This window comes from Fukomys damarensis, unplaced genomic scaffold (genome assembly GCF_012274545.1).
Source record: "Fukomys damarensis isolate Sample0158 unplaced genomic scaffold, DMR_v1.0_HiC HiC_scaffold_3, whole genome shotgun sequence".
Lineage (NCBI taxonomy): Eukaryota > Metazoa > Chordata > Mammalia > Rodentia > Bathyergidae > Fukomys > Fukomys damarensis.
Window position 1 is genome coordinate 7663966 of NW_022900915.1, and position 23579 is coordinate 7687544.

At 34.9% G+C, this 23579-nt stretch overlaps 1 long non-coding RNA gene across 1 annotated transcript in view; it reads right to left on the bottom strand.

The window, feature by feature from the left end:
• The window catches only part of LOC117287062, a 31756-nt gene extending 9351 nt beyond the window's left edge, over positions 1–22405 (bottom strand). The window contains exons 1-2 of the long non-coding RNA XR_004518263.1: positions 22352–22405; positions 661–753 (exon numbers count right to left, since the gene is read on the bottom strand). This is a non-coding gene — a long non-coding RNA (uncharacterized LOC117287062). The remainder of the gene's footprint in view (positions 1–660; positions 754–22351) is intronic.
• Positions 22406–23579: the final 1174 nt, after the last annotated feature.

Sequence of the window (23579 nt, forward strand, 5' to 3'; positions counted from 1 at the left end):
ATATATGTAACTGTGTCAAAGTAGTTTGAACAGTTGGAGAACTAATTAACTATCAAGGCTTTCAAAACTTTGCCAACCTCTTTGTCTCCTGCACATTTTTTAAATAGAAATTTCTCTTTCTCTCATTAGATGGTGTAATTCTTAACCAGGGACAGGGTTCTAAAAGGCATTCCTTAATCACAGTAGGAAGCATGTTTGCCTTTTGAAAAAGCCTCCCGAAATGTTCTATCTGAGGTTCCCTATTGAAGAGACCATTGGGGAAGACTTGAATGCTGCATTCTGACTGAGTTCAAAATAAACTCCTCATTTTAGCCAAATGAACTTTTACAAATCATTAGACTCTCCAATCCTCAGTTTCTCCATGTATGACCTGAAGGGGAAAACAAATAGTACCCATCTCACAGAATTATACTAAGTTTTAAGTGAAATTATCGGTCTTCACTTAGAATATTTTCCCTTGGTACAAAATAATTGCTCAATAAGCATTAGCTATAACTACCAAGTAAAGATAAAAAGTAAAGAGAAGTTCACCAGCAGCCACTCTCTTTTAGCAAAGCAGAAGATTTGAAAAAACTAAAAGAAAGCTACATGAGAGAGACCAGAGGGAGAGAGCATCTGGTTCATTTATGTAATTGCCTTCAGTTGTCCACTCCCACCTACCTCTGTTGGATCTCTTATGTTCTGATCTCCAAGAACACTCACAATATCTTCATAGTCTCACTGGACTCAGCATCTAGGTTGGGAAACAATGACCTAGAAAATAAAATCAAAGGCAGCAGCTTCAGTATCAGAAGCATTTCCCAAACTCTGAAGTTTTACTTTTTGCCAAAGTCATCTTTTTTATATTACTATGACAAAACCTTGGCATACTAATCTTTTTATCAGGACATTTCACAGATGCTTTCTTATTATGCTAATATATAATATATCAGTATTCTCATAGACTCTGTGCCATTTTGTGGAACTGAAAGTTTGGAATATGTAAATGTTTCAAGGATATTTTCATAGATGTGATTAAGAATTTTTAGCAAAACTGAATGTTTTATAGCTAAAACTTCACCCACATAGAAAAGAAAATTAAATAATTCAGTAAACCAATGGCATATTCCATTTTTAAAAAGTGATTCATATTGTCATGGCCCTATCTGCAACCTTTGATATGCATATCAATCCAAAGAAAGAATATTTCATAACATAAGCATAGAGTGCTATCTAGCTCTAAAAATTTTGCCAGGCTCTTTCAATGCCTGGAAATTTTTCAGAATGTGAACAAAACTAGAAACAAAAGATGTATCTAGGACACTGAACACCTTATAATAAAATTGTTAACCTACTTCTCAGAAGCTCATTAACATATAAATATAGATCCATTATTTCAGTTTAGTGTGATCTAACCCATCCAAAACCAGCAAAATCCATCAAACACACAAACATTAATATCAAGACAAAGACAATTGCATTTGAAAAAATGAAAGAGGCTGTGATCATTTTATAATATTGCTGTATCTTCTTAGCAAAAGTTTCTAGCAAAATTTAAGTTCCTACATTATGTATACATTACCCCAACTTTATTAAAGTAATTCCCTCCATCTTTGCTATAAACCTCAAAAGTTTTCAAATAAAATCAAATACAGAAAACATATAAAGCTGTAGACATTTCAAAGTTACTGTTTAGCATTTATATAGCATGGACTACATGCCAGGCATTGAGGCTCTAAATAGCTGTATAATATTTTTAACTTCACTGAAAATAATGAAGGTCTTCTAGAAAAAAGATTTTTTTTCATGAGTAAATTTTCAACTCCAGGGGATGGGATTTCCCAAAAAGTACACTTTCTTGTTTTTAAAATCTGTTTGGGTACAATTTGGCCCCTTCTTCCATGTAAGAGAGCATGGCTTCAATTCTGCTCTTCTTTCCTCTTGCCAGCAAATATCCTGGCTCTCACTACTTCTGTAGAGCAGGAAAGGATCTTTCATGGCTTTAGAGAAGGAAATAAATCACTGATTAAAGCCTAAATGTATTCTAAGTAAGACTGCTCATTAAGTTATAGAACAGCCTAGATTTTGTTTCATAACCATGAAGTATTTGAATTTCCTTTAAAGAAAATTAGAGAAGTATCCCTTTACCTTTATGAAAACTTTGATCAGAGTATGCCCTTGAAAAATTAGAAAGTTACATTCTGTAACCAGAAAGGCAAACTTTAAGTTTTCCTTTGACTTGATACACATGTTAGGCTCTGCCCACATTCACAAGAGGCTGCTGGATGAAGTCCTGTAAGAGCAGGGATTGGGTCTACTTTGACCACCTGCATGCTCAGAGCACATCATAGTGTCACTTCATGAGTGCCATGCTAATCAGCAAAGTTCAAAGTTTCAAGTTTTGATTTAACCTATAATTTCAGTATGGAATTCTCAACATCTGCAAATTGTGAAAGGAAGGAAAACACACTGAAAGACAAGGGGAAAAAGATGAGGAAAACATGGGAAACCTCCCACAGGTTTCAAGGATAGCAAATTTTTACTGAGGTCATGGTGACTACTTTTCTTCCAACATCCCCATCTTCATATTCCATTGTATCAGAGGCATGGCCAGGATGTATCGCTTCCTCTGATTAGGCCCATGTACTACTTTACATCAAAAAGCAGCTTCTATTCTCTCTGTTCTACAAACAGAAAAGTCACACTCACCATCTAAACAAATGACTCCAAATAAACACACACATGCACACGCAAACACACACATGCGCGAGCACATACGCAGAAAAAAGTCTTCAAGAAAGGGAAAAGTTTGGTATTTTACACTCCAAAGATGGAGGCCAAATGATGCTGATTCAGGACACATTAAAAAGCTACAAGACTTGTCATGTAGAGGTACAAGATCCCAACAATGAATGTAACTGTACTGTATCCCTAAAATGTACCAATAAACTCAATTAAAGCTGAAAAAAAAAAGCTACAATAAACAAAACTTGTGTTACAGCATAAACAATACTCAATGGGTAAAGGCCAGACTCAACAAAATGGTTTTGAAGAAACTGAATATCCACACACAAATGAATGAAGTGGGATCTATACAGCATTACAAATACCTCAAGATGAATTAAAGATCTAAAAATAAACCTTAAAACTAAAATTATGGAAGAAAACATGAGGAAATTTTATGACATTGGATTTAACAATGATTTCTTGGATATGACACCAAAAGCATAGGTAACAAAACAAAAAGTAGACAAATTAAATAATATGAAACTTCAAAGTTTCTGCACATATAATAACATACTCAACATTTTGCATCATCACGAAGAAGGAACAGTCGTAAATCATATAGCTGATAAAACGTTAATGTCTACAATACATAAAAAACCCATACTTCAACAAGCAAACAACAATTTTTTAAAATGGTTTTGAAGTATATGCAGATCCCAGTGAGAAGACATTGTGGACCAGAGATGCATAGCTACAGGCAGGTTCAGCCAGGGCCCCACCCATCCCCAGCCATGTGGGTTCAAGGCCTCAGCCAAAGACCCCCATGGAAAAGAGCTACACAGTCACACAAACAACAACCAGAGGCCCTCCTTGATGCCATTGGTAAGTGCACATAGACCCTAGCCAAAAGCCTGCCCAGACACCAGTGATGGAGGTACTCAGCCCCCAGCCAAAGGTCCTTCTGGACAACAGCTGTGTCAGAGGGCAGGCCCTATCAAAAGGCAAGCCTAGATAAAATCCCAAGTGTGCACAGGCCCCAGCCAGAACCCCACCTGGACAACAGAACATCACAGGGATCCAGAAGGTCACCACTCTGAATCCAGGAATTGGTGCAGTGGTGAGAAGCAGAGAAAAGCCCACTTCAGTGGCTTGCTGAGAACTGAAGACCACTGAGACGCTGAGAAAAGGTTGCCTCAACAAAGGTCCAACAGGCTGCATCTGTTGAAATGAGAAAACAGGTAAACAAGTCTCAAAACCAGAGTTCCAAATCACTTAAGGCAACCCCAAAGGGCAATGAGGTGGAACAATCTGATACTCAACCACCTGGACTCCTCGAACTAGCAACAAAAGAGGCTCTGGAAAAAATGAAGTTAGAAATAATTTCTCAGATAACAACAGAGATTGTATCCACAGTATCCACACTGCAAGGCATGATTAATAAATCTAGAGTAGACACAGAAAAATGAAAAAAGAAAAGCTGAAGAACATGATGGAATCCCAAAATAGGAAACAATGTAATCCATAAAACAGATGCAAACAGATTTCCAGGAGATTAAAAATTCCATTGAAAGTTTACTCAGCAAAATGAGCCAAAGTGAAGACAGAATTTTAGATATAGAAGACAGGATTGCAATTAGTGACCAGGAAAACAAAAATTTCTTAAAAATAATAAGGGGCCATGACAAATCAATCCAACAGCTGAGATAGATGATGCAAAGAAAAATAACATGAGACTTATTGGAATCAATGAAGAAACATGAGTGCATATGACATAAAAAACTATTCACAGAAGTAATTGCAAAAAACTTTCCAAGCATAGGAAAAGAACTTGACATACAGATAAATGAAGCATACAAGGCTGCAACTAGCCATGATTTTTTTTTAATTTTTTTTTTTTTTACACCTTGGCACATAATAGTTAAGATTCCAGAAACCCAACACAGGAGCAAAATTCTACAAGCAGTTTTTAAAAAGAAACAAATCACATACAAAAGAAAGCCCTTCAGAATCACAGCAGACTTCTTAACACAAACCCTCAAGGCAAGAAGAGCTTGGAATGATGTATTCCAAGCCTTAAAGGAAAACAAGCTCCAACCCAGATTGATGTATTACAAAACTATCTTTCAAATTTGATGGAAATAAAATCAAATCATGACAAAGAGCACCTGAGGAACTTCATGAATATCAAACCAGCACTCCAAAAAATTTTAAACAGTGTCCTAGGAAAAGACAGTAAGTATAGCAACCTCAGGAATGTATTCATCAGGCAAACAAGAAATTAAATGCAAAGGTGGAGAATCCAAAAAAAAGAAAAAGTCATAATAAGGATAAGTCAGTACATATCAGTTGTAACCATCAATATTAATGGTCTCAATTCACCAATCAAAAGAAATAGACTGGCAGAATGGGTCAAGAAGCAAGATCCAACAATATGCTACATACAAGAAACACTTAATTCAGAAAGAAACTCATAGACTGAAAGTTAAATGGTAGAAAACAATACTCTAAAAAATAGGAACCAAAAAACAAACAAACAAAAAACAGCAGGAGTAGCTATTGTATTTGCAGATCAAGTGGATTTCAAACTAATTAAGAGGGACAAATAAAGAACACTACATCCTTGTGAAAGGAAAAATCCAAGAGGAAGAGGTGACAATCATAAATATATATATGTGTCGATTATGAGTGTGCCCAACCATATAAAATAAATACTAATGGACACAATAAATCAAATAAACATTAATACAATAGTAGTGGGGGACCTCAATACTCCACCATCAAAAATAGATCAACTAGACAGAAAATAAACAATGAAATACTAGAACTCAGTCAAACTCTTGAACAAATGAACTTAACAGATGTTTACAGAGTGTTCCACCCCACAAAATCAGAATACACATTCTTTTCAGCTGCACACAGGTTGTTCTCCAAGACAGACCACATAATTATAGAACATGTTAACGTAAGTGCAAAGTAATTGAACTTATCCCTTATATATTATCAGACCATAGTGAAATGAAACTGGAGATCAACAGCAAAATAAACTTCAAGAATTTCATAAACACATGGAAATTGAATAACACCCTCCTGAACAACCAGTGGGTCCCAGTGGAAAGTAAAGAAGAAATCAGACAGTTTCTACAATTAAATGACAATGTTGATACAACATATCAGAATCTATGGGACATAATAAAGCAATCTTATGAGGGAAATTCATAGCAGTGAATACTCGTATTAGGAAAAGAGAATGAGTTCAAATAAACAACCTGAGGCTGAACCTCAAACTTCTGGAAAAAAGAAGAGCAGGACAAACCCAAAGCTCATACAAGGCAGGAAATTACAAAGATCAGAGCAGAAATCAATTCGAAGGAAACTAAAAGAACAACACAAAAAAAATCAAAGAGTCAGAAAGTTTGCTCTTCAAAAGAATAAATTAAATTGACAAACCCTTAGCCACTTATCAAAAAAAAAAAAAAATAAAAAAAAAAAAAAAAAAAAAAAAAAAAAAAAAAAGGAAAGACCCAACCCCAAGCAATTGGGAATGAAAAGGGTGAAATTACAATGGACCAAGCAGAAATCCAGAGGATCGTCAAAACTACTTCGAGAAACTACATGCCAATAAGATGAAAAACACAGAAGAAATGGACAGGTTCCTAGATATGTATGAATTACCAAAATTGGATGAAAAAGACCTAAAAATCTTAAACAACCAAATATTCAACAAAATCAAAAATGAAATTTAAAACTTAACTAAAGCCCAAGTCATGAAGGCTTCACCGCTGGATTCTCCAAAACATTTAGAGAACTATTACTACTACTATTTAAACTCTTAGTTGAAATTGAAAGGGAAATAATACTCCCAAATTCATTCCTGGTAACAAGCATCACACTGATCCCAAAAGCAGAGAAAGATCCAACCAAAAAAGAAAACTATAGGCCAATCTCACTAATGAACATAGATATAAAAATCCTAAATAAGATATTGGCAAATAGAATTCAGAAGATCATCAAGAAGATCAAGGCCAGGGATTTAGCTCAGTGGTTCAGACACCTGCCTCACAAGTGTAAGATCCTGAGTTTGAACCCTGATACCAAAAAAAAAAAAAAAAAAAATGAAGATCATACATAGGATGCAAGGATGGTTCAACATATGCAAATCAATAAATGTAATATAGTATATTAACAAACTCAAGAATAAAAATCATATGATCATCTCAATTGATGCAGAAAAGCATTCAAAAAAATTCAACACACATTCGTAATATTAAAAAAATCCTACAATAATTGGAATAAACAATCTCTACCCCAACCTGATAAAAGCTATCTACGAAAAACCAACAGCCAATGTCATACTAAGTGGTCAAAAACTGACATCCTTCACACTAAAATCATGAAAAAGACAAGAATGCCCATTATCTTCACTTCTGTTCAACATAGTTTTGGTAACACTAGCCACAGCAGTTAGAGAAGTGCAACAAATAAAAGGAATAAAGATAAAAATGAAGAAGTCAAACTGTAATTATTTGCAAACATGATACTGTATATAGAAGACCCCAAGAACTCCACCAAAAGTCTAGACTTAATAACCAAATTCAGTAGAGTAGCTGTATGCAAAATCAACAAATAAAAATCAGAAGCTTTCCTGTACACAAACTACTGACTTACTGTAAAAGGAACTGGAGAAGCAACTCCCTTCACAATAGCATTCCAAAAACTGAAATACATAGTAATCAGCCTAACAAAAGAAATCAAAGACCTCTACTCTGAAAACTATAGCACTCTGAAAAAAAAGAGATCAAAGATGATATCATAAAATGGAAAGACATCCCTTGCTCCTGAGTAGGAAGAACCAATATAGTGAAAATGGCCATACTTTCAAAACTGCTATATAGATTCAATGAAATCCCAATTGAAATTTCAGCACATACTTTGTGGACCTGAAGTAAAGAATCCAAAACCTCATTTGGAACAAGAGACCTAGAATAGCAAAAGCAATTCTAGACAATAAAGACAAGGTAGGGGATATCACAATCCCCATCTTGAAACTATACTATAAAACTACTGTGATAAAAAACAAAACAAAAACAGCATTGTACTGGCAAAGAAACAGGCCCAAGGACCAGTGTAACAGATTAGATGATGCAGAAACAACTCCAAACACACTCAACTACCTCATCTTCAACAAAAGAACCAAACTTCCTGACTGGAGGAAAGATAGCCTCTTTAATAAATTGTGCTGGAAAAATTGGGTTTCAGCTTGCCACAAACTAAAACTAGACCTATATCTCTCATTAAACTAAAATCAAAATGGATTAAAGATCTGAATATTCAAACAGAAATATTAAACCTGCTGCAAGAGAAAATATCTTTGAATGTCTTCAAAGACATTGGTGAAGGAAAAGATTTTATGAACAAAACCTCAGTTGCCTGTGAACTAGCACAATCAACAAGTTGGATCTCTTCTTATTAAAAAATCTTCTACACACAAGAGAAATCACCAACAGTGTGAAGAAACAACCTACAGTGTCAGAAAAAAAACTTTTACCAGTTGTTCCTCAGACAAAGGACTACTATCTAACACATATAAAGAACTTTAAAAAAATCAGACTTCCCAAATTTAAAGACCCAATCTAAAAATGGGCATCTGAAATGAACAGACATTTCTCAGAAAAGTAGAAATAGCAAATAAATATATGAAAAAAATATTCAACATCACTAGTCATTCAAGAGATGCAAATAAAAATACTGTTGAAATTCCACCTCACCCTAAAAAGAATGGCTACTATCAAGAAATCAACCAATAACAAATGCTGGCAAGGACACGGGGGAAAAGGAACCCTTCTCCACTGTTGGTGAGAGTGCAGACTGGTGCAACCACTGTGGAAATCAGTACGGAGCTACCTCAAAGAATTAGAATTATAGGTCTCACTTGACCTAGCTATTTTCCCACTGGGTATCTTCCCAAAAGAATTAGAATTATCTACAGTGATATATGTGTACCCATGTTCATAACACAGTCTGTAATAGCTAAAATGTGGAAACAGCCCAATTGCCCATCAATGGGAGGCTGGATAAAGAAAATGTCATTTTTTATAAAGTACTACTCAGCCATAAAGAATGAGAAATTAGAGACATTTATAGCCAAATGGATGCGCACTGAGGTGATATTCAATGTAAATAGGACAGACATATGTAAATACCAAATAGTTTCTCTGGTGTGAGAAAATGAAAGTGTACATAATCAAAATATATAATAGATAATATGAAATAGGAAGAAAAGGTGCAAAGGTGAAGGGGAAGTGGTAGGGGTAGGGGAAAGGAATGAAGGGAAAGAAATAAGTACGAAAAATGGGAAAATGGAAACAACGTCTTTGTAAATAAAGAGGAGTGAAGAGGTTGAAGGGAGGGCAGGGGAAGGGGGAAGAAACAAGAACCAAGGTGTATTATGTAAATGCACAAATCTCCAATGATGAATGTCATCATACTGTATACCTAAAATGTACCAATGAATATAACTTCTTTAAAAATGGCCTTGAAAAGACAATTCTCCAGCGAAGCTATATAAATTTCGAATAACAATATGAAAAGATGTTTGATATCATTAATCATTAGAAAAATAGAAACAAAACCACAGTAAAATTATCGCCACACCTGCACCTAGGGTGGGAATGTGGAGAAATGGGAAGCTGTGTGCACAGACAGCATAGACAGGCTTGTGATGCCTCAGAAGGAGCATTTGTTTCCATAATTCTATTTCTATAATATACCAAACAAAGACAAAAGCAAGATTTTGAAGATGTATTCATGGTCCCACTTTTATCGCAGCACTATTCACAAAAGCCAAGAAGTGGAAGCAATCCAAGTGTTCATCAAAGGATGAAAAGATAAACAAAGTGTGGTATAGACATGATTGAAAAACCTTGATAAAAAAGAAATTCTGTCACATGAATGAACCTAAACGGTATTACAGTAAATGAAATCAGCCAGCCAGAAAAAAAACAAAAAAAAGCTGTATGATTCCACTTACATGAAGTATCTAAAGTAGTCAGATTCACACAAAGTAAAATAGCGGTTGTCAGGGACTGTGGAGAGATAGAAATAGGGACTTGTTTAGGGCAGACCTAGGACGTATTTCCAGTCCTGCCTCTACTTCAGTCTCCTGAGCTTGGGACTACACACAACAACAGTACTACAACCAACAGGATGGTGAGAAAGGACAAAAGAGAGGATGAGTGTGAGAGAAGGCAAGAGGAAAATTCAAAGAGACAGCATGACTTAGAAAGGGAAATGCCTTCCGTTAGGAAACAAGTGAACTCGGAAAAAAATCTTCCACTTTTTCCAGTACTCAAAAGAACACACTGGATCAGGAGTTTCTTGTTAACCACAAAATAAAATTTACCAAAGGTTGTTAATCAGTAATCAAGTTTTCTATCGTTACAGTGCTATTTACACATTTCAAATCTGCATTAATACCCCTGCCGCCCACCACAAGAATTAGTCTTATCATTAATATCTAGGGGTTTTTTTTTAACTTCACAGATATTTGGCTCTACAGTATGCTCGGATATAGAAAACTGTCCAGAAAAAGCTTTAGGATGTGATTTAGAAATAAAGTATAGGGTTTACTTCTACTGATTCTTAGCCAGAATTTAATCAAAAATCTAACAGGTAATTCTTACATATTCTTACAAAGTCTTATCTCATTGTTATTCTCTGTACACATGGTGAACAATGAACCTCTCCAAAAAGAAGGGCCTCTGTAGAAACCTTACAAAGAGCAGTTACTTTTGTCAAACATAAAGCCAGGGGAGAAAAAAATGAATGTAAGGAGAGCAATATTAATGAAGTGCTTGCCTAAAAAAATAGGAACACGTTTGCCATGTATACAAAGCATTACTTTCAAGGGTACAACCAAGATACACTGCTGAGCGGTTCCAAAGCTGTATTACTCAGCACCCACTTCTCCTCTTCACTGTGCACCAACCATGCTTAGATACGCTGCATCTAAATCTCAAAGTAACTTATTCAAGGATATTCTCTTCTAAGCAAACTTTGTTGCGTTCTTGTCCTTTATAGTGGCACATGTCAAAACTGTCATGAGGCGCTGTAACACCTGGCATTTGTTTGACAATAAATATCAAAAGTTGCAACCGTTGCTATAATCCATCTATTCTGGCTACTTAAAAAGACATGCATACCAAGCCTAGAGTCCAAATTTCTCAAGACAATCTAAGAACAATTTTTAATGGCATCTAACAATCTTCAGATAAGGAAGGTAAGACTGAAAAGCTTTAAAATATTTCAATTTTCTCCTCTAATGGAAATAATATATTAATACCCTATATGTCGGACCATGAATGCAATTGCTTTTTCAATCTTTCTGCTCTTGAATAAGATAGTTATAATACTCAAAGAACTGCTATAAGGAAAAGAAGCTATTGTTCACACCTCAATTAAAATATGTATTAATAGAGATTAGGTAACTATTACAGGAATATTCATTTTGGAACTTACGAGGTCAACCCTGAGTATTTTATATAAAGTTGTTAAAAACATTGCCCAGGCTTCTCTCCTAAAATTCTGGCATTTAATGTCATTAAGTTATTCAGATTACTCCACCAAGAAAGCTAGAAAGAAATAAAAATCTAACTTTATCTTTTTAACAGTTGTATTAATGAAGGGTATTGGTTTTCTCTTGTGGAATTATCATCCTTCTTTGGTTCAACCCTAACCTGACCGCACAGAAAAGCCCTATTTTATATTTTACCCCCTGTGGCAACTCACAATTAGTTTGTCAGTAGGACCCTTGAATCATACTGATTTTACTACATTTTTCTGACTATATCCTTGCTGGATCCCAGAGATTATGAAGGTCTGAGTCCTACCTTCCTTGGAATGAGTTGGCCCAGAAGCTGATGCCTTTCTTGAGCAGACATGTCTCCAGAGGGACCCTGCAGAACCTTTTCTCCTCCAATGTGATCTGTATGGTTTGTATTGTATTGATTCTGTCTCAACTACTTTCTGCTAGAACTGTGGGCTCCTTGTCTTTGCCTCACCTGCATGCATTCTCCAACCCTCTCTAATGAGAGGGATATTGCTGATAGGGAATCAGGCTGGTATTTGGTCAATCACTCAATGCCAGATCTTGCTACAGAATTTGGTCTACTCAATCACCCCCAGCTTCCTTCTATATATCACTGTCATATTTCTCTTTAGAACTGAAGATAACCACATGCTGAGCATATAGAATTGCTACCAAGGGTCACAAAATTCACCAGCTGGTTCTGTCTTCCCTGGGGCTTTCTTTGCCCCTTACAGAAACAGAGTTACTGAGAAATAAAACAAAACTGCTGCAATAAAACTCAGTGGATGAGTTCAACAACAGAAAGGATGGAACAGAAAAAAGAATCAGGTAAGGTAGAATGATGTATTACCCAATCTGAACAACAGATGGAAAATAGACTGAAAAAAATTTTAAAGTCTGTGGGACTACAACAAAAGATCTACTTTTCTAATTCTCGGAATCATAAAAGGAAAGAAAAGAGGAGGGCTGGAAAAGAGCCCAAAGAAGTAATGTTCACAAATACCTCATATCTGATTTACAAAATAAACCTACATATTCAAAAAATAAGTGGCCTAATCTTTCCCAACACTTATCAGTCAAAATATTTTTCATTTCTTGAGACATTTTACAATATGATGTACAATATGATGACATTCATCATTTAGAACTGGTACCTTTATATGATATATCTTGGTTATTTTTCCCCATTCCCCTGCCCTCCCTTCAACCCTTCCACCCCTCCCTATTTATGAAGACTTTGTTTCCATTTTTCCTTTTTTCATATTTTTCCTTTCCCCTACTCCTCCCATTTCCTCCTCCCCTTTAGACATTTTCTTCCTGTTTCACATTATCAATTACACATTTTGATTATTTACACTTTCAGTTTCTCACACCAGAGAAACTATTCAGTATTTACATGTTTGTCCTATTTATTTCACTTAAGATTATTGCCTCAATATGCATCCATTTAGCTATAAATAACTAGTTTCTCATTATTTATGGCTGAGTAGTACTCCATTTAAATTTTCTTTTCTTTATCCAGTCTCCAGTTGATGGGCAATTTGGCCACAACAAAGTTTTAGCTATTACAAACTGTTGCTAGAAACACGAATGTGCATATATCACTATGGATAATTATTTTAATTCTTTTGGGAAGATACCCAGCAGCGGTATAGCTGGATCAAATGGGATGTCTAATCCTAGTTTTTTTAGGTCTTTCCATATTGATTGGCACAGCGGTTGCACCAGTCTGCACTCCCACCAACAGTGGAGAAGGGTTCCTTTTTCCTACATCCCTGCCAGCATTTGTTATTGGTTGATTTCTTTTTTTTTATTAAAGATTGCAAAGATACATGATAACAAGAAATGAAGGTACTAAATAAAAATTTCAAATATACATATATATGACAGCAAAAAAAGGATATGAAATAAACAAGAATTTATGTAACAGATTAATCGAAATACAATGTCTGATATGATCTTCAAACATTATATTCTTTCTCATTTTCTTATAATATTTTTGAAATAATGTAATTATAAATAAAACAAAGTTATATATTATAGTTGAGAAACTGTCCTCAAAATTTTATGATTTATAAACTCCTTGGTTTAATTAATTGATAAATATCATATACTTGTTGATTGTACCACTTACATTTTCTAACAAAAATTCCCACAGAAAAAAATATACTTATATTTGAAATCCAAAAGCAACTAAAAAATTTCACATTTTTAAGATCAGATTTTTCTGTTTCTATTTTATTATATCCCATACTTATTTTTATTATTTTTTATAAGCATAATGATAGAATTTAACACCAACAGATATGTAATATTCTTCCCAAATGAATGACTATGAAGTCAAGCATGTAATTTAAAGAAATCATAAGGTTGCCAGAGAAACTATCAATATGCCAAATGTGCACAATCCTACCACATTTATGCCCATGTTTCTCATTTAATAGTGCTCACACATATGTAAAAACATACCCCCACACATATACACAATGCATATTTTCTACAATACAATATATACTTAGGTATAATAAAATAGTGCAGTGATATGTGGAATGTTGATGATTTGTATAATTTGAGAAAAAACAAATATCATCTTTGAAGGAGTTGGAGAATTTGTAATATGTACCAAATACTAAATGATATTAATGATTAAGTATAGTTATAATAAAATTTACTTAAAAATTAATATTTGTCATCAGTAGAAAATAGGTACAAAGATATATTGATAACATAACAACATTTATCTTAACAAATTTCCAACCAAACAAGCTGTAGTGACAGAGAAGGAAGTTTGTAGAAAGCAGAGATGAAAGAGGAAAATGACAGATGGGCCTTAATACTTTTCAAACTACTCATATATACAGATTTCATAAATTCTCAAATAAAAAAGCAAAGAAAATGAGAACCAAAATAACTCATCAATTTGGTAGACCAACATATAGAGACAAGGATTAATGTATTGATAAATTTTCAAAGTATGAAATGTAAAGCCTGAGATTTAGCTCAATAGTGCTGCACCTGCCTAGCCAGAACAATGTGCCGAGTTTAATCCCCAGCATCAAAGGAAGAAAAAGAAAAAGGAAAAAAAAGAAGAAAACAGGGGGAAAAAAGCATATATACTTTCTGATATACTCAATAAATTAAAAATAAATTATTTGTTATCTCTTCGTCTTGAATTGTTCCCTTCACAAGGATGTGGTGAGCTTCTTCGTGTCTTTCAATCAGTTTAAGTTTGAAACTTACTTTGTCTGTGAATAAGATTGCTAGCCCTGCTTTGGCGGGGGGGTTCCTGTTACATGAAGAAGTTTTCTGTGCTTTCACTTTCAGTCTATGGGCTTCTTTTTACACTAGACGTGTCTTGTATACAACATATTATTGGATCTTGCTTCTTAATCCATTCCGCTGGTCTATTTCTCTTGATTGGTGAATCTTGCCTATTTGATTTGCTCTGTTGGGCCTCGTTGTGTTGTTACCTTCATTGTCTTTTTCTAGGATATTGTTTAGAATTCATTGTAGTTCTGGTTTGGTATTCATAAAGTTTCTCAGGTGTTCTTTATCCTGGAAATATCTTATTTCCCCATCCATTTTAAAAGAAAGTTTTGCAGTATACATCAGTCTAGGTTGGAGGTTGTTTTCTTTTAGTACTTGAAATATCTCATTCCGGGCTCTCCTTAACCTAAGGGTTTGTATTGAAAAGTCTGCTGTAATTCTGATAGGCTTTCCTTTGCATGTAATTTGTTTCTTAATATTATCTCTGTGAACAGCTTTTTTAAGTCACTTACATTTTCTCCTACTACTTCTTGAATTCCTATCAATCTCATGTTATTCATCTTAGAATCATCTAAGAGTTGTTGTATCAATTTCTCATGATCTCCTACTGTTTTTAAGAGACCTCTCTTTTCAGGGTCACTGACTGCAATTTTATCTTCTATATCTGAGATTCTATCTTCGGACTTGTGAACAGCTTTTTTAAGTCACTTACATTTTCTCCTACTACTTCTTGAATTCCTATCAATCTCATGTTATTCATCTTAGAATCATCTAAGAGTTGTTGTATCAATTTCTCATGATCTCCTACTGTTTTTAAGAGACCTCTCTTTTCAGGGTCACTGACTGCAATTTTATCTTCTATATCTGAGATTCTATCTTCGGACTCTTTTATTCTTTTGTGAACACTCTCAATGGAGTTTTTAATCTCCTAGATATCTGATCGAATCTGTCCTATGGATTCCATTTCTTTCTTGTATTGGGCATTTATTGTTTCCAATTCTTTCTAATGCTGGGAATTCATGGCTTCTATCATGGTCCTGAGCACATCTATTTTTCTCTCAGTTTCTGTTCTAGAGTCACGAATTATAACTTTCATTTTGCTTGTCATCTCTATGTTTATCTGGGAAATTACTTCCGTTTTATATTTCTCTAGAGCCTGATTGATCAGTTTTGTTACTTCCTGTGGTGATTTCAGGGTGTCCTAATGATTTACTGTCAGACTTTTCATCCTCATTTGCCCCACCTTTTGTCATTGGTGAACTGGAAGTTTGTCCCTGTATCTTGCTTAAGCGTTTTCTCATTTTTACTATTATTGTTGGATTATCCTTAGTTTTTAACCTTTAGATTATTACTTAAATGTTCCTGATATAGTTGGGCTGCAGCCTATGGGTCTCTAATGACTCGTAGACATTCTCATTTTCATCATACTGAAGAAAACAGCTCATTGAATCAATCACAATCCTTTATCCTAATTGATACAATCAGCACCACAATATAATGAAGCACAATTTGCAAATTGCTCACTTATGGTAGTCATCAATCTATCACCTTCAAACCATGTAAATTTAATTAAGATCAAGAAGCAATCCAAAATATGCTTACAGTAAATAAACTTTTCAATAAGGATATTTACCAATTACAATGGCGGCTTAAAACAAAGTTAAGACAAGAGGAGTAAATAAGTATAAGAATTACAGAAGGTTTCATATGAAGCCAAAAGATGTAAAATGACCAGACAATCGTCAGAAAATTGTTAAATTCAAAAAGAACAAACAAAATAGAAATATAGTAACCCTTGAGTGAGGTAGAATAACCTAAGAAAAGAACATAAAGAAAAGAGAAAAAAATAATAAAAGAAGAAATCTGAATTAGGACAAGAGCAGAAACAAAAACAGAGATGAGGGATACTATAGTGGAGTAAGACAGTGAGTTAGAGAAAGAAAACAAAAAGAAAAAAAAGAATTTGAGGAGTAGGATGCGAAAAAGAAAGAAACAAAAATGAGTTTAAAGGGCCTCTTTCAGACTATATCACTGCTGTCATAATATATAATATGTGCTGCCATTTGCAGAGCCGAGTCCCCTGACCTCAACTAGCTGGTGGCAGAACCCCACAAAGCAGACTGAGCTCGGGCTGCAAGGCCCAGACTGAGTTCCCTGACCTCCTAAAGGGCTGAACTCCACTCAGTTCTACTATAAGTTTCCCCCACCACTCCTTTAAAGATGTTCAAAGTTGAAAGTGCCAAAAAGTACTCTTTATGACCACCTGTGCCTCTACAGAGTAGGTCCAAAGACTGGTACAATCAGGAGGTCTAAAAGCGCGAGGGGGAAGGTGGGGGGGGAGGTCAGGGGTGCCCGCACAGCTACCTTTCTGGCACTAAAGATGGCGGCAGTGGTGCCAGCAGGGGAGGGTGCGGCCGAGAAGACCCTCTGGCACTGAAGATGGCGGAATTCAGCCTCTGTTGGTTGATTTCTTAATAGCATCCATTCTTTCTGGAGGGAGACAGACGCTCAATGTTGTTTTTATCTGTATCTCTCAAATAACCAGTGATGTTGAACATTGTCTATCTGCTATTTCTACTTCTTTGAGAAATGTGTATTCATTTCAGATGCCTCTTTTTTGATTGGGTCTTTAAATTTGGGAGGTCTGGAGCATTTAAAAGCACCATTGAGCTGGGCGTGGTGGTGCATGCCTATAATCCCAGCTGAGACAGGAGGATCGCTGTGAGTTTGAGACCAGCCTGGGCTACATAGTGAGTTCCAGGTCAGCCTCAACTACATAGTGAGATCCTGTCTCAAAAAAAATTAAAATAAAATAAAATAAATAAATAAATTTGGGAAGTCTGGTTTTTTTTTAAGTTCTTTACATATTCTTGAACTTCTACATTCTAGATAGTAGCCTGTTGTCTGAGGAACAGTTGGCAAAAAGTTTTTCCCACATTGTAGGTTGTCTCTTAGCTCTGTTGGTGGTTTCTCTTGCATTGCAGAAGCTTTTAAATAGGATAAGATCCTACTTGTTTATTCTCTGTGCTAGTTCCCATGCTTCTGAGGTTTTGTTCATAAAGCCTTTTTCTATGCCATTGTCTTCAAGAGTTCTACTTAACCTATCTTCCAGCAAGCTTAGTGTTTCTGATTTAATATTTAGATCTTTGATCCATTTCAAATTTAGTTTAGTGCATGGTGAAAGATATAGATCTAGTTTTAATCTGTGGCATGTTGAAATCCAGTTTTTCCATCACCACTTATTAAAGAGGCTACGTTTCCTCTAGTCAAGTTCATGGGCTCCTTTTCAAAGATGAGATCTTTGTGGAAAAGACTTTTGACAGATTTGTGTCTGCATCTTCAAATTTATTCCATTGGTCCTCAGGGCTGTGGCTTTGTAGGGGATTTGTGATATAGTTTCATGTTGGGGATTGTGACACCCCCTACCTTATCTCTGTTGCCTACAATTGCCTTTGCTATTCTAGGTCTCTTCTGTTTCCAAATGAATTTTTTTATTGTTTTCTTTAGTTCTGTGAAATACACTGTTGGGAATTCAATTGGGATTGCATTGAATCTACAGAGCAGTTTTGGAAATACGGCCATTTTACTACACTGGTTCTTCCTAACCAGGAGCATGGGATGTTTTTCCATTTTTTGATAGCCTCTTCAATCTGTCTTTTTCAGAGTGCTATAGTTTTCAAGGTAGAGGTCTTTTACTTCTTTTGTTAGATTGATTCCTACATATTTCATTTTTGTTATTGTGAAAGTAATTATTTCCCCAATTTCTCTCTCAGTGAGTCTTTTGTGTACAAGAAAGCTAATTGATTTTTTTTAATGTTTATCTTGTATCCAGCTACTATACTGGATCTGTCAATTAACACTAGAAGGTATTTAGCAGAGTTTTTTTGGTCTTCTCTGTAGAGTATCACATCATCAGCAAATAATGACAGTTTAACTTCTTCATTTCCTATCTTTAGCCCTTTTTTATTTCTTTCTCTTATCTAATTACTGTGGCTAGTGTTTCCAAAAATATATTGAATAGGAGTGGTGATAATGGACATCCTTGCCTTTTTCCCACTTTTAGCATGGAGTAGTTCAGTTTTTCACTATTTAGTATGATGTTAGTTATTGGTTTTTTCATAGACAGCCTTTATCAGATAGAGATAAAGGCCATCTATTCAGATTTTCTACAGGGTTTTTATCATGAATGGGTGTTAGATTTTGTCAAATGCTTTTTTTTTTTTTTCTGTATAGGGGATCAAATTCAGGACCTTGAGCCTATAAGGCAGGCAGTGGCACCACTGAACTAAATACCTGACTCCTGTTGAATGCTTTTTCTGCATCTATTGAGATGATCATATGGTTTTTGTTCTTGAGTTTGTTAATATACTATATTACATTTATAGATTTCCACATGTGTTGAACCATCCTTGCATCCCATGTATGATCTTTTTTTTCTTTTTTTTTTCTTTTTTTTTTTGTACCAGGGATCAAACTCAGGATCTTGCACTTGTGAGGCAGGTGTCAGAACCACTGAGCTAAATCCCTGGCCTTGAACTTCTTGATGATCTTCTGCATTCTATTTGCCAATATCTTATTTAGGATTTTTGGATCTATGTTCATTAGTGAGATTGGCCTATAGTTCTCTCTTTTTTGGTTGGGTCTTTCTCTGCTTTTGGAATCAGAGTAATGTTTGCTTCCAGAAATGGGTTTGGGAGAATTGCTTCCCTTTCAGTTTCATCAATGAATTTGAGAAGTGGTGGCATTAGCTCTTCCCTAAATTTCTTGTAAAATTCAGCAATAAAGCCAGTAGGACCAGTACTTTTCCTTGTTGGTAAATTTTTAATTACATTTTCAATTTCACTGATTAAAATTGGAGTGTTTAAAATTGTTATATCTTCTTTTTTCAGCTTTGGTAATTCATATGTATTTAATAATCTGTCTGTTTCTTCTGGGTTTTCTGTCTTATTGGAGTACAGGTTCTTGAAGTAGGTATTGATGATCCTCTGGATTTCTGTTGGATCTGCAAATTTTATTTATTCTTTCAAATAACCAACTCTTCAACTCATTGATTTTTTGTGCCGTTCTCTTAGTCTCCACTGCATTGATTTCTGCTCTGGTCTTTATAATTTTCTCTCTGTACAAGCTTTGTGTTTGTCTTGCTCTTCTTTTTCTAGGGGCTTGCAGTTAAGCATTAGGTTGTTTGTTTGAGCTTGCTCCATTTTCCTATTATGGACATTTATTGCTGTGAATTTCCCTCATAGAGCCGCCTTCATTGTGTCCCATAGATTTCTCTATGTTGTATTGGCATTATCATTTAATTATAGAAACTGTCTAATTTCTTCTTTAACTTCCTCTGTGACCCATTGGTTGTTCAGGAGAGAGTTATTCAATTTCCATGCATTTGTGAAGTTCTTGCAGTTTCTTAGGCTACTGATATCCAATTTCATTGTGCTATGGTCTGATACTGTGCGGGGGATAACTTTGATTCCTTTGCATTTACTTAAACATGTTATATAAACTGGCATGTGGTCTATTTTGGAGAATGACACATATGCAGTGGAAAACAATGTGTATTCTGATTTTGTAGGATGGACACTTTGTTGACATCTACTAAGTTCATTTGTTCAATAGTTTGGTTCAGTTCTAGTATTTTGTTGTTTAATTTCTGTCTAGATGATCTGTCTATTTGTGACAGTGGAGTATTGAGGTCCCCCACTACAACTGCATTAGTGCTTATTTAATTTTTCATTTCCATTAATATTTGTTGTGTATAGTTGGGAGCACTAGTATTTGATGCATATATGTTTATGATTGTCAGCTCTTCCTCTAGACCTGTTCCCTTCACGAGGGTGCAGTGACCTTCTTTGTCTCTCTTAGTTTTGCTAATTTAGACAAAAATATTTTGAAAAGAAGAAACGATAGCAGCTGGCTTTTTGCTGCTGTGACAAACTACCTGATACAACCTAAAAGAGGTTTATTTTGGCCAATGTTTTCAGTGGTGTCAGCCCATGGTCCCTCAGCACCATTGTTTTAGGGGCCTTTAGGGAGGCACATCTTTGAGAAGCACATGATGGAGCAAAGATGTTCACCTCATGGTACCTAAGAAGAAAAGAGAGAGAGAGCAGAGGGCCTGGGGGTTCCAATATCCCCTTCTAGGACACACTCCCACTGATGGAATATGACTAATTTCCTCCTGCTAGGTCTGCTTCCTAAAAGTTCTGCCCACTTCCAACTGTGCCACTAGCTAGTTACAGGAAACCCTTAGTGTATGGCCTTTGAGCCACATGTATGATCCGAACCATGATACTTTTCCTAAAAAGTGCATTTCTCATTAAAAAAAAAAAATGTGGTCCAGAATAAAGCAGTATAACATTTCACAGATAATGAAAGAAAAGAACTATAAGCCAAGAATACTATATCCATTTAAAACATATTTAAAGAATGAAGGAGAAATCAAATCACTCTCAGATGAATTAAAAGTTTGTTACCAGCAAGCCTATTCTAAAACTATGACTAAAGGGAGCTCTATAAATAAGAAATTGTTCAATTTCAGGAAAGAAAAAAGAACAAGGTAAGCAAATATATAAATACAATCTTCTCTTGAGTCTGAAAAAATGTTTTTAAGATTGACTTAATTCTAAGTGTATGTAGAGGAAATATTTAATGCCGATTTAATATACTATACACATATCATAAATAAAGGAAGTTAAAGAAATTTCCATACTTTGCTTGAACTAATAAAATGGTGACAAGTCAGTGGTTCTGTCACCTGATTGCTAAGCACAAGGTCCCGAGTTCAATCCCCAATACCCCCTCCCAAAAAAAATAGTGACACTAGTGATGTTCATGGCTTCCTGGGATTCGGACAGGAATGTCTTTGGGAAGGTATCATTCCACCCACCACCAAACAAAACCTCCCAAATACCAAGGAATATAGTAACAAAAAGTGTGTTACATTTTATGGAACAATTTTGTAATCATAAAAAAGACAAATAAATACAGTTATATAATTTTCATGTATGGGAAACAATACTGCAAAGATGTTACATTTCTTGAAATAATCTATTTTTCATGAGATTTAGCAAGCAGTCTTAAAATCCATCTGGAGTATAAAAGATAAACAGCACCCACTCAAGGTAATTTTGAAATAAAATAAGGTCATAGAATTTGTCCTATCATAAAAATATTTATTTTAAATTGTATTAATAATAATAATACAGTTATAGAAAACCAAATTAGAATAAAAGATCTGGCTTTTATTGGTAAGCTTGAAATAAGACATGAGTGGCATGTTCCAATAAATCAATGGGGAAAGGATAGGGGATTCAATAATATATATTTATCAAATTTTTAATAGATCCCAAGCCCTGGCACATGCACAAAAATATAATAAAATCCAGAAGCTTAAAAACTAACTAATAAATATATAATATGTCTAAATGAGTCTAATTGTCTTTATAGATGTCCAAGAACAAGTAAAGCTCTCATCAACGGTGGAAGAAATTAGAAAGTGGTTGGGGATTCAAAGTAACTGATGTGGGGCCAGGGATTTAGCTCAACAGCATAGAGCCTCCAGAGTTTGATCCCTGGTACAAAAAAAAGTAACTGATGTAAAAAAAAGTAAGAATTTAAAATAGGTTTCTGAAGTTACACAAAAAAAATTTGTGAGATGAGGTTGCACAGGTGTACACAATTTTTAAAACTCATTGAATTATATGCTCCAGATCTGTGCATTTATTACACATAAATCATAATAATTAAATATCCCAAAATCATTACATGCAGATAAACCATGCATGGTGGTATACACACCTACAATCTCAGTGCTGCAGCGGATGAGGCAGGAAGAATTGTATTCAAACCCAGACTGAGCTAATTATGTTTTTTTCTGAAAAAAATCAAATAGGAAAAATTCGTAAGTGTAGAAAGAAGAAAACACACATTTAGAATTTTCACAGCATTAATGCAGAGAGTGTGTGTGCATGTGTGCACGTGTGTGTGTGTATGTGAAATTTCTGTAAGCCATTTACAAAAAATGTAAGATTGCACCAAGGTCAAATATTCTGTAGAATTCATTATTGCCTAAGTAGTTGCTGATTTTTTTTAAAAGACGGAGACCCATTGTGGCTGAGACTTCTCATTATATTCTCTTTGTTTGAAATGTTTCACTATGTGTAAGGTGACAGATGCCATCAACAGGAAGCTGTATTTTGTAGCAATATATGGCAGTTTTGCTACTGAAATAAAGAAAGTAGAGTTTTCTAAAGTTGCTTATTTTAAATTTATTATAACTGTGGATAGCAGCAAATGATTGAGAGGCACTCATCAATGAAACCAAAGAGTTTGTGAAATCATATTAAACAAATCTTACATGCTATCTGCCAAAAAGCTAGTAAAAGATGAAAGGGAAAATACAAACTCAGCATTCAAAGAAATTATAGACTACACTTTAGATTTACATTCTCATGAAAGGCGGGGAAGAAAAGCTGTCACTCATACAAAGAAAATCAATGAATATTATTTCTTTTATGTACATTTTACTAAGCTACTCCAGCCTGAAAAAAAACAAGAAATTGTTTCCCAAAGTTTGTAGTTCTAGGGCTTCTGAAAACAAATTTACTTTATTAGTCCCAATCAAATAGCCTTAGAAGATATGCCAGTAGGACAAACAACTATAATGAAATTCCAAACTTTAGATATTATTTATTTTCTGCAATTGTGTGACTGAACCAAGTAGGAAATATATGAAAGGGAAAATGTAAGATTCCACCAAGGTCAAAAGTCTTTGAGATATAGACAGGAAAATGTTTACATTTTTTATAAGCCAAAAGAATACAAAATCTAATCCAATGATACCACCACCTGGGTGGGAGATACATAGGGCCTGAACTAGAGCCAAGAATGTCTTGCCTTGTGATATGAATTCAGTGTGTAGGGCTGTGAGATCACCCCATATGGGAGTCAATGATTTTGCCATTGTGGGTGGGACAAAGGTGGCCTAGAAGAAGTCGGGTAAATTTGAACTGAAATCTCTGGTTGT